Genomic DNA, 12963 nt, shown 5'->3' with positions numbered 1-12963 from the left:
AGGTGTGATGCAAAACCTACAATGATCGGAGTTGCAGTAGGGAGGAAGGACCCCTCCTTTTCTGTCTGCTAATAAGCTTCATTTGGCCAAGAATCAGGTTTCTTTCAATGGGAAATGCATGAATATTTAGCAGAACTTTTCTAGGATGCAGAAAAATTCCTGTCAGACACATACTGCCAAACATGTCCTGATGCACAAGCTGTTGTGAATCTGTCTGTTAAAAAATTTGGTCTGATTTTTTTTTTTCTTAGCAAGAGTTAAGATGGTAACGAGGAGACAAAACTACTGAAAGTTGTTGATGAGATTTGGTACTACTGGGGCTTTGTTGCAAATGCCACTTTTCTCTGGAGTTAACACAATTATTTTAAATAAAGTACAATTTTCCCCCAACTTTTATTTAGCCTAAATTTGCTGCTTCAGTTTTGTGATGGATGGATGGATGGATGGATGGATGGATGGATGGATGGATGGATGGACGGATGGATATGTGCCACAAGTTGTTCCTGCTTCTTCCAGCTAAGAAGCATGTTATACTTTTTAGAATAAATATTATACTTTCTATAATATTTGTCTTGGCCAAATATATCAATTTTATTCTCCTAAAATAACACTAAGATTTCTATGTGTTATCAAACTGCCTAGAGGAAAATAAGCTTGTAGTTACACTGTCACTAAATAAAGGAAAGATCCAGGCCATATTTCTGAGCTTTGGTACATGATAACACCCTACCGTTCAAGTGCAAATACAATCTGTGGCATGTTTTTGTCACAGGCTAGAGAGTCCTGCCCCAGAAAATGCTGGACACAGGTGGGATTGATACATGCAGCAGGAATTAGCCTGGTCAGGGAGCCTGTAGAGTTTAGGTGTGATCCCTGTTATCAGATGATGACCAGATTGAAAAGAGTCCCTGGCATTTTTTACTAGATTAAATACAAGTGATCACTACCCCACTGAGAAGCAAAAAGCAGGTCAGCTTGCTCCTTTACTGAACATCATATGGGATCTTATTCTCTCAAGAGATCCTTAGATGTCATTTAGTTCTGCAGTTTTCACATCTTTCTTTTTTCCACACATTTTCTCTAAGTCCTTTGGTCATGTGCAGGAAGCAAGGAAAAAAACTGACTGGTGTCTAAGACTTATTTGATTAATACTTCCATTGCTTTTTTTACAGCATCCCTGCTGGTCTGACTATCTTCTAGTACTTCAGTTTGTTCCAGTTGGACACACTCTGTAGAAATATGGTTATGACAAGACCTTCTTGTGGCTGCTTCTCACAAATCTCAGTGAGAGCAGGAAGCATTAAGAGCTTGCTCATGATTAGCAATGCTTTATATAACCCAAGGGAGTAAAGTCTAGAATATGACATTATCAGACACATTATTAGAAATTACAAAACCCACAGAAAGAGCATGTGAAAGAATGACAGCTAGCAAGTGAATCACAGGAAATTAGATTTTGTAAGTTCCTCTGCCCATATAATTATTTCTTTCATAGTCTTTACAGGTAAAAGTAGCACTTCTTTCCATGTCTTGACCCTAAGTGCTTTGGAGACATCCTGCTGCATGGAACACTTAGAAGAACTATGAAGAACTAAGATGAACGTGGCTAAAAATAGGTCAAGTGGGCAGCTTGCTCTAATTATGAGATTGCAGCCTGTATCTGCTCCCCAAAATTGTTAAGTTTTCCATACTGATTCTTTCTAATGAATGTAGCTTATAGACTGAACCTGTCCAGTGAGTTGATGCTGCAGATACCAGTGAATTCTGTCTGCACTCTTTCTTCATTGCCTTCCTAAGAGTTGGTCCTGATCTGGATTCTGCAACCATCTATAATACCTGGATAGTCATGACAGCACTGTGAGATGTATTAGAAGATAGCTCAGCATTGAAGGTCTGTGAGGATCATAGAAGAGGGCTCCTCTTTCAGAAAAGGAAACATTTGATAGGAGAGATAAAAGCAGCATTGCACAGTACACAAAATGTTTATTTCATGCTTATACTCATGAAATGACCTCATTCCCTATAAATGCGTGTTGCTGTTCACTGTCTATGGGAGGCTCAGTGGCCAGCTCACATCATGGCTCAGTTTAATTCAGGTTGGAGGGGTCTCAGGACATCATCCAGTCCAACATTTTGCTCAAGGCAGGGACAGCTCTGAAGTAAAAACAACCCAACAGAAGAGTCTCTCCCACAGTTAGAATAGCCTTTCCCTAAATGCTGACTTCTGTAGATGCTCAGATTTGGTCAATGTGTAAAAACATATGCACTCTGAAAGCCTCAGCTACACAAGAAAGTGTGATGTAACCAAAATCTGTGATTTTACTTATTGCAGTCTAAGTGTTATTATATTTGGTTTGGTTTGATTTATGTTTCTTGGGAAATTATGCTCACAACTGTAAAACTGAAACTTCTGTTCACTAGCTTGTACAAAGAAAACTTTACTTAAATTGTGGTAATAAATTGATTTAATCAAACTGGCAGGAAAATACCAGCCTATGCCAGATCAGTTTCACATGATTTACCATAAGATAAGCCAAGTGAATTTACAGCACTTTTTTTCCATGAGGTCTGCCCTGGGCAAATCCTTGCTCTGCAGTAGGCATGAGGTACCTTAAGCCTGCAGTGTCAGAATCATTAGTTATATTGCATTGGCCACAGATACTGTATGATAATTAAGGCAGTGTAAACTGATGCCCTAGGCTATTCAAAGCTTTTAGATGTATATGTACCTTAAACTACACAGGACTGCTCTCTAGGTAAGCCAGGGGCCTGTGTCATGTGCACACAAAGACACAGGACGTGTGAATTGTCAAGTGAATTATTCAGCCTGGTTATTTAAATCGTCAGAAGACTCCATTAAGAATGTGTTTTCAGAATAAGGGCAATTCTGATTTGATTTAGTAACACCTCCTCTTCTCCATATTTTTTTTTAGCTAGGACTTTGAGACAGTTTACCTCTTGAACACTAGAAGTGCGACCAAAATGTGCTCATGTAATCACAAGAGCAGCATATGGGGTTGCCCTCCTGCAGGCACTGGAGAAGATGCTGCAAAGCAAATGAAGCTGAGCTAGTGGCAGGTGTGCCTCTGGACAAACACTGTCTCTGCACAGGACTTTGCACAGCCCAGAACTGAAATACCTGCCTCCCACTGCCAGCACTTTGCTCAGGCTGAGCAGGAAGCAGGCTGCCGGTGGAACGACTGCATTATGCCCCTCTGAGGCAACTCCAGCATGACAGATGCACAGGCTGCATGTGTGTCGTACCCATGGTAGAACAGAACATGCTGAACGTGCAGCAAACCCATATTAGCCAGGAACCACAGAAGTCGGGTGTGCAAGTAAGACATCTGGTCCTGGCAGCAGAGGAGGGAGAAGAGGGATTTCATCACTGAAAGAAGCATAAATAAGCTGTAAATACGCTAACTCACTGCATAGCACATCCCTTTGTGGCCAGATGAGCATTACTGTGGCTGCTCTGCCTGCTGGCATTGGCATATCGGCGTGTTACCATAGGGGGAAAAGAGTGTGAACCTACAGTGCTTTGTGCTGGGTGCAGCTGTCACGGTGCATGCTCTTCCCTCTTGGCCCACTGGAAGCAGTTTACTCTTTTCCTGACAGACTGTTTTATACATACTGTAAGATGAGAGCATGATCACAGGCAGCTGCCAGATCCATTAATTTAAATTTTTATAACTGTTAGTCTTTAATTCTAGTAATTAATTATTTGATGGTCATTTGGCTTTACACAGTTCCAGTTCTAAAACAAATGCTGTCATGAATTGGATTCATCCTATGAAGAATGACTCACTTGCCCACTCCCAGCAGGGTATACTCTCTGGGCAGCCTGACAGATCTCACATGGGTGTCTTTACCTGTTGAGGAGTCCATGTTGTCCTCAGCTGACAGCTTGGTCCCTCTCTTGCTTTGTCACTGCTCTGATTGCTACTTATGTTCTTAATTAAGTTAAAGTAGTGTGAGGTTCTGGCCAAATTAATCATGGCTAGGAATCAACGTTCATATTTCTCTTGCAGCTTTGAAGTCTGTCTAATCTCTCCTGTTATCACTATAATATCTGAGATGTGATGAAGGCTTTGTAAGTACACAGATTAGACAGATTGCAAAGTTAATGGGGACATATGGGTGTTTTTTCTCAGCCATTATTCTCTCCGTAATTGTGGTGGAAAGAATCTGTCAGCAGAACTGCACTCCTCAGTAATACATTGCTGTAGTATGTTGGTAAATGTTGGGGAGAGTGCTGGTCTCTGCGAGTGTGTTCTGCACTCATGATAAATCACTCCATACCCTTTGTTTTGTTTTTTTAAACAACTAACCAGTGAAGAAGTCATTTGGAAATATATCTGACATTGATTTCAGCTTGCCAAGAACTGTGGGAAGTTTTTTGATCAACCCAGTGCTGAAATAAAACAAAAAGCTTATTATCCTTGTGGGTTTCTTGCTGTGAATTTTGGGTGATACCCTATGCACTAACAAGGAAAGCCCTGGGAAACTCAGCATCATTGCACAAGACACCTGCATCCTTTAGTTTTTCAGCCACTTCCTCAAATCTAATTTGTAACTTTTCTATTTAAATCAGCAAAGCCAGGCAGGTATAAAGCTAAAGTCCTAACCACCCATAGCAATTACATATGTTTCATAAGATTAGGCAGGAAACACTTCATAAACTCCAGTAGTTAACACTTGTTTTAATTGAATTGCTCCTGAAGCTTGAATGGAACTGGTATTTCTCTGCTCTGAAGGTTGCTTTTCCCACAGCACAGCTGCATAACAACAAACAGATGTTTTCCAAAGGAGATAAGGCCACATTTCCAGTACTGGTAAAGTGATGTCTCTGTTTTGTACGTTTATCATTTACTTATGCATCTAAAATAGTTGGAAAAAACCTTTGGTTTGATTCACCTACATTGAATCCCTCAGCATTAACAGAAGTTTAAAAAGATCACACAGTTAGCTCAAGTTTAATACACATTAAATAATTTGATCTTTATTTGTCTTATTGACCACAGGCAGAACAAGTCATCATGATGCAAGAACACATGTTTTCCTAGGAAAAGCAGAAAAGGAGCTAAAGGATCATTCAATAGGTGCATTTAGGCTGCAAAGCATGCTGTGATGCAGGACTGTGTCCTAGCAGAGCCACTTTTACCTGTTTGCATGACGTAAGCAACTAAAATAACTTGCCCAGGAATACTGTGCTTTAGAAGACTTGCATCTAGACTGATGAGAAATAGTTCATGTTGATTTAGAAATAGGTGAGGCATGCAAGAAGCTCCCACCTTTATACCTGTTGCCATAGAAATTTTATGTTTTGCATCCTCACCTGCTTCAGCACCAGGTCAGCCAGGTTAATGCAAACCATACTCATCAATGCTTATTCAGGTAAAATATTTGAATAGCATTATCCAGGCAAATATCAGTATCAGTCTCTTTTATGACCCCAGCTGTGGAGGCAACAGCAGCAGCCAACAGCCAGGGTTATTTACTTCTTCAAGAGTTACAGCTCCCTCAGAAAGCACTGTCTGTCTTTGCCCTGATACAAGTAGACTGTAATCCAGCTGGCATCATCCTGTGCTGCTGCTGCCAAACTTCTGAGAGGGAGGGGCTGCATCTTTTAAAAACCTTGTCTGCACATGTCAGTTTATTTAGTAAAAGTTAAGTCATTTATTTTAATCAAATAGATCAATGAAACTCTTGAGAGTTTATTCAGGCACACCTGTTTTGTTATTTTCTTTTAAGCCTATGTTATTTGGAATCAAAGCCAAAAAAGCCATTTTTACACCACAGTAAGTCTGTTCAAGAGTAGAGAAGACCTCATCCATGGATTGTCCTATTATTATTACATTCATGCAGTAAAATTCAGACAGTAAAATTCAGACAAGCCACAACTCATTGCAAACAGGAACATACAAATGCTAAAAATGCTAGAAGGAGCAGTCTTACATTACTTACATAGGTGCAGAATACTCTGGAAAAGTAGGTTCCAACACTCTTCCACAACTCTGAGAGTCCTCAAAAACTGGTTGTTTTCAGAGACCAGTTAAAAGAAGAGACCAGCAGCAGAGCCGAGCTTGTGACTTCTGCAGTTTTGTTTGTAACTTCCACCCAAGAGCTAACTGCAAACTGAAGAGAACTGAAGAGAGTTTTTTTTCCCAACTCTAATGGCTATAAGGCAACTGCTGAATTTCTTAGTGTTAAATTCAACACTAATTTTGCTTTAGTATTTAGCAGAAAGATAAGAAATTCTCCATTTAAGGAACTCTGAAGCCCAGTGAAATGCATTCTCGTTTAACATACTTCTGTTGAAAATATGAGTCCTCAGAAATTGTTTTCCACTTTAAGTTCTGAGCATGCTTGTAAATTCACAGAGATTTTGTACATATAAATGCCCAAAGAAACCAGATTTCCTCCAATGGAATCCTGAGATTTCAAGACCATTTTATAAAACTGTATGAAATGTTTCAAGGATGCAACAACTAGCATCATTCAATGCTGAATAATGGCCAGTTAGATAGGTTAGGTTGTGGCACCATTATCACATCCTAGAGTTTGAATTAAATTTCAATCTCCATTTGACTGATCTCCAAATGCCACAAATATAAAATGGATTCTAGGCAGATCTTGATTGTATCCCTGCTGAGACATCCTCTTTGAAATGCAACTTCTTTTTTCAATCAGGTGTCATATAATTGTTCACCAACCATGTAACTTACAGTGGTTCCTTTGGATCATAGGTCCTTGCTCAAGACATGGTGCTGTGAAATGTCATGAAACTTTCATCAAAATGAAGAAATTTATGCCTGCAGCTTCCCTCTTTCCTGCTCTCTCTGCTGTTGCAGTTTGACTGTATTTGTTCCCAGAAAAGACATGTTAGCTAACTTTATCACTTACTGTTTTGCATCCTCCTTGCTTTTCTCCTGCCTCCCTTTTCATTATGTCAGCCTCCAATCCACCGGAGGTTCCCATGACCCAGAGAGTTCCTGCTGGTCCATAAAAGGTTTCATGTTAACTCAGTGAATGCTCAAGGCCATGCTCACTTGCATAAATAGCTTTTTCAGCACTTTCAGCTTTTTTAGTCTTTCTTTTTAGGCCAGCCTGTAGATATTGGGTAGGAGTCAAGAGAAGGCACGTGAGGTTGGACTACCTCCATTTCTATCTACTGTGCCCTCTGCTCCTTGCCCTGAGGTAGCTCCCAAACTATAGTCCAGAGTCACCCCCAGTATTCAGGCAAACACAAGCTCCACAACCATGTCAAAAATATTGAGGTGAATAATGAGTTTGAGGCTTTATCTGTTCTCTCAAACCCCAATCAAACTTAATCTTTCCTTCTAGACTTACTGTGGCAATCAGATCTTTCATTTCACCTCTTCTCCCTGACAAGTCTATCTTACTTCACTTGTTTGAGCTACCAGAACTGAAAGCAGGTGGTTGCTACAACATGTTTTGTGGTTCAAAGCACTTTACAACCTCTATCTGAATGTACTGTGCAATTATGAAAATGTGAGTCTGTGCTGTTCTTAAACCTTAAATCAGTTCTATCTGTAAGCTAGAAGAAGATTCCCTTCATTTTCTTCCCTAGATCAACACTGGATTTAATGAATTCAAGATGTGTATATTCTAAGTCAGCAGGGACACTAGGATAATGGGAATTACCTAATTGACACATACCACCACCCACACACTTCATAAAATCCAGTCTCAAATTTACTAGTATTCCATTTGAAGCAGGCTTTTCCCAGTGTAGCTCCATGTAAAACTGTTGCACATTTCTGGTCCAGTGTTGCATGGCTACAGGTCTAGTCTTGTGAGATACTAAGCCCATACATATAGTGGAGGAGGCAGTGATCTCTGCCTGCATCTACAGGTCTAAATTCAATGTACACTTTGCCTGAGGGAAGACTATTATTTTTTATTTTACTTGTCTTAATAAAAATTCTTTGAAGTGCTAATTATCCTTCTGCTGCCACTTGTTGGTATATGCAGCATGTACTGCTTTGTGATATTTCTATCTTATCTGTTTACTATTTTCTAGTGAGTGGCTTACTATGAGCAATTCATTCCTTCATTTGCTCTTTTACCTCCTTGTAACAACATCTGAGTTCAGGGTGGAAACTTCCACTTCTCTGCTGGAAGAGATCAGACAGTTGACAGAATTTTTGCCAAGGTATACAGAATTTCTACACAGGTATTTTCTACAAACTTGGCTATTTGTAGCCCACTTGGTCCTGTCATACTTTTGTCAAGATACGATTGGTACTTTCAGAAATGTTGCCTTTTTTTTAGATTTGGTGTTGAGAGCAGGTTTTAAACCTGCCCACAAATTCTGTTAGCTGAGCTACATGCCAGAGAACAGCATATTTTAGCAACTGTCTTTTATGCACTTCATTAAGTGCAAATGTAACAAGCATCTCAGTGTTCTTCATAATGAAAGGATTCTTTGAGTGTTAAATACTCCTTTGGTTGTTTTTAATCAAGCTTAATATGTGTGAAATTTGTGGGAACTACAGTCCCATAGACTAACAGCAACAACAGGTACAGCCAGAAATCCTAACTTGCATAACATATGCATAACATACCACCACTTTCCTTACCCTTTGGCCTACTGAGAGAACCTTGTTGATCAATTTTGCTCTCATGGACATTCAGTTAGAGTACTCCCGTTGCTTTCAGCAATGATATCCACAGGTGGCTTTTTGACATTGGAACTTAAGGAGAAGGTGTAAATACCACTTGGTTTCCTTATGCAATTTAATTCACTGTAGAACCCTGTCTGTGCTTTCACAGCTGGCAAAATGGGAAAGACCATTCCACAGTTGGACAGTGCCATGCTAGTCATCTGCAAGTATTCTGGGGGCTAACTTTTCAGTTAGATAATCAGCTTTTAGCAAAAATCTCCCATTTAGGGTTATCTTGAAGCAAAGACACAAAGCAAGTGGAACATGTTTATAGGTTAGTTTCAACTTCACTTAAAACAATAGGCTTGAGGTGTTATTTGCCTGTTCATTTCAAAGGGTTGTTAACGAGATGGCCAGTGCTGATAAATGTCATCACACTATGTCCTTTTTACACTATGTTCCAGATCAAAAACCTGGACTGAGCACATGTACCCTTCTTGTGTTGCCTGCTTACAGAGCAATTATGTCCTGGGCACATTTTAGCCACTGCAGAGCCAGGCAAACCCATCTTAAGTTGCCTGTCCCAGGGGAGCTTGTTTCAGGTAGACTTGGGAGCACTCAAAAAGCATGGCAAAGGTGAAGAAAAGGAGAGATGGGGTATCCTAGGGAACTCCAGCAGAGAGGAATACAGGCAGGAACATCCAGCAGGCTTTCCCTGTGACATGACCCAGGCTGAGTGTTCACCCCCCAAAGGGCTCCAGTCAGCTATGCAGTAGAAAAAGCATTAGCAAGTTATATTTACAGCTTATTCAATGCTGTAACTGGTAGAATAAAACTGCCTGCAGACAAAATAGGCTGACAAATATATTCCAAAGACCATTCAAAAACATAGCTTAAAATGAATCATAACTGCCATGTAAATCAAATACAAAATCCATTTTAATGCTCTCAACTGTATTTCCACTATTTTTTAATCTATTTTTAAAAATTATTTCCCATTTCATCTTCACTTTTTACTCTTTTCACGCCTTGCCAGAGCAATCTCCTAGACACAGGGACATCTTCGGTTGTTTACTCACTCAGTAGAAGTGAAACATTTCCATGTATCTCCTTTCCTGGTGACATATATCGATATATGTAGACATATATAGATATTTATATAGATATATATGTGTGTATATATATAGATAGATAGATATTTATATTTTGAATAGTTTGTATATACATTTCAATGTTAGAGGAAGAAAAGATACCACTTTTCCAGACGTAATTCAATAATGAACTGAACATCAAGAGCTTGTAAAACTTGAAATGAACTAAAATCTGCAAATTTCATTTTTTCTGGTCATGCCCTATCTCGTCCATCCCAGTAATCTCCAGTTTTTCCCATCTGTGCTCTCTCCCCTGACAGCTCCAGGCCTGTCCATTCCCTCTCTCACCACAAAGATGCTGTAGTAAAACTCATATTTTTTCCACACACCTGGCAAACTTTTGCTTCGGTTTTAAAAACAGAAGTGAAAAGCAAAAGTTCAGTAAGTTTTTTTTTCACTTCCAAACTTTCTTAATTCAAGGAGTGGGAAAAATATACTGTCTTAGAAAAAAACACACATTCTGAGGGACCTGAATCCCTGACACGGCTTTTCTGTGCTGAGAAGATGGATCTACTCTTCCTTGTCTGCAGCACTCTGAAAGAGAAGTCGAAGCGAATTTGCACCGTTCCAGTGCAAAAGCCAAGTGAAACAGCAGCGCCCAACATATTCTTGTTTCCAACCCGTTTGATGAAAACTACATCGAGACTCACTAAGTCAGAGCCTTCTTCTTTTGTTCCTCAGATCCAGCTTGAATGAACCCAGATTTTCCCCAGATCTTCAAACAGATCCCCCGACACCGCCCGGCCCTCACAGAGAAAGGGGAGCTGGCAACTTCAAGAGCAGCGGCCGCTCCTCCCCGCTCGGAGGCCGCGGCACATCCCGCCTTTGATGTGGCTGACCTCCCACAACTGCAGCGGGCTGCTGCTCCTCGGCTCGCCTTTCCCCCGGGGCCATGAATTATCCTGACAGCTGACTCCTGACAGCCGACACCTCCCCAAAGGGCTCCGGCCTACTGTGGGAACCGGCACCGGGGGGGAGCCCGAATGCATCTCCCGGGCTGGAAGTGGGGCACTTGCTGCTCGATGAATGTTTCCATTTTGCTGAGAGACAACCACGGGCCTGAGGGCCTGAACTGGGTCTGAAAGATTGAAAGTGTTTCGATGTGAGGACTCAGCTGGTCTCGTGACAAAACAGAAGCCAATTGTGAAATCTGAAGACATTTCCAAATCTGCCCGGTTTCTAAAAGGGCATTAAGATCATTTCAATGTATAACTCCAACAGGAAGCCTCCATGGGTCATTGGTTTGTGACTCCCTTTACTTCCTCTTTTGTGCCATCCTTCCCCCGCACCTATCCTCCCCTCAACACTTTCAAGAAATAAGAAATTATGAAATTATTTTTCTTCTTCCTGGACTCAGTCCACAAAAAATCTGCAGAAATGAAATGTGTAAACAAACAGTGGCCACTGTTATTTATAAAATAGCTTTTTTTTTTTTTTCTTAAATACCTATATTTTTCTCACGGGGAATAAACAAATCAAACTGCATAACAGAAATTGTAATTGTTATTTAAAAAAGAAAAAATGACATGATAAATTCACTCACATTCTGCCCCAGCTGCAAACTTACACATGGACAACACTATAACATTCAAAAGATCATTCCATTCATAATATGTGATTTAGGGCTGGATCATTCTATGAAATAGAGTTTTAGGTAAAGAGCCTTTTATGGTTTTTTGCTCTGGTATATTATACTAGGAAATATGCAACTGAAGAATCCCACTTGGATTATTAATTGTAGCCTATAATCATAAGTCTGTATAGTGCAAGTGTCTTGACAGATCAATCCACCTCAGCCATAAAATTGTTCCTCTAGAAAGAAAAGGAGAATAAAAAGACATTGTTGGTGTCCTGTATTAGCTTGGTTTAAAGCACAAGGCGTTCTTTAAAATTTGAGCACCAATACATAAAACCAAAATATCTCCTTATTTGCCAGCATGGCCTGAGACATGTTCCTTCTAGCCCCGGACTGAGTCAGAAGTCTTATCTTGAGCAGGTGAAGTAGAGCAAAAGACCTGAGAGTAGAAATGTTTTGGGGAGCCTTTGGGAACAGCCCATCCATCAGGTGCACTGGGAATAATTCACCAACCTCAGACATTTTTTCATCAAGAAATGAAAAGAAATATCAAGTAGAACATATCCAAATATACTTCCTCAGTTGGAATAAATCAGCCTTATTCGGCAGATTTATACTGACTTGCACCAGTTAAACTCATAATGAGTTTTGGATTGCATTCTACACAGTACTCACATAAATTAGTATATTTTACTACATTTTTACCAATACTTTTTCCAGCAAACCGAAATGGGCTCAAGCTGTCCTTTTAAAACAATATAAATACTTCTGCATTTCTCAGCTTTGAAAATGTCCTCTTCTTCACTGCTGCTGATGGGTAGCAAGTGATTGCAGCTGATAGTTATCTGCTAGCCAGAGGATATGAATGTGCTAATCTTACTTCCAATATAAACAACAGTTGGGGCAACTTTTTGCAATGTAAATGGTTTGTTGGGTGCATTTTATGACACAGCTTGTGGCATCACAAGCACTGGTCATTGTTTGCTTTTCTTTAAAATTAAGTCAGAGTATTTCACAGCATTGTTTGGCACCAAAATAAATTAGGTCCATTTGTGTATGGTCTAGGTGCAATTGTGCACGTAGGCATTTGTATTCAGTTTTTAAAAGGGATGCAGTTATCAAGAATTCAGAAGACCTGAACTGCATGTAAGCACTTAAGAGGGTTTTCTTAACGATGAAGAGGATTAAATACACAGAAAAAAAATATGTAGGGCTTATGTTTCTCCTCTCTGGTTACTGAGATGTGCACTAACCTTGTATTTTCAGGTAATCTTTCATGTCAGGAGCAGCTGGACACTTGCCCTGGTTGGTTACTGTTTGTTTAAAAAGTGCACTTCATTTTTTTCATATGAATTCGAGACCTATGAGGCTGCCCAAAACAACCCCAAAGCCCTTAGAGTCAGAAAAAACTGGATTTGAGTCTTGCTGTTTGTTTATCCAGCGTAATTTTAAAAGACATTTAAAAACTGCTATTAACTAAAGTGAACTTCACATTTCCAGTCACTGAGCTCACTGGGAGATGAAAGGATCCTCCTGGCCATTGCTCAGCACTTTCCTTTTGCGCTGCCCTGTCCCACCATGGAGGTTATTAACTTTTTACAAGCGC

Source organism: Parus major, chromosome 2 (assembly GCF_001522545.3).
Source record: "Parus major isolate Abel chromosome 2, Parus_major1.1, whole genome shotgun sequence".
Lineage (NCBI taxonomy): Eukaryota > Metazoa > Chordata > Aves > Passeriformes > Paridae > Parus > Parus major.
The sequence above is the reverse complement of the archived record's forward strand: the minus strand, read 5'-3'. Positions refer to the sequence as shown.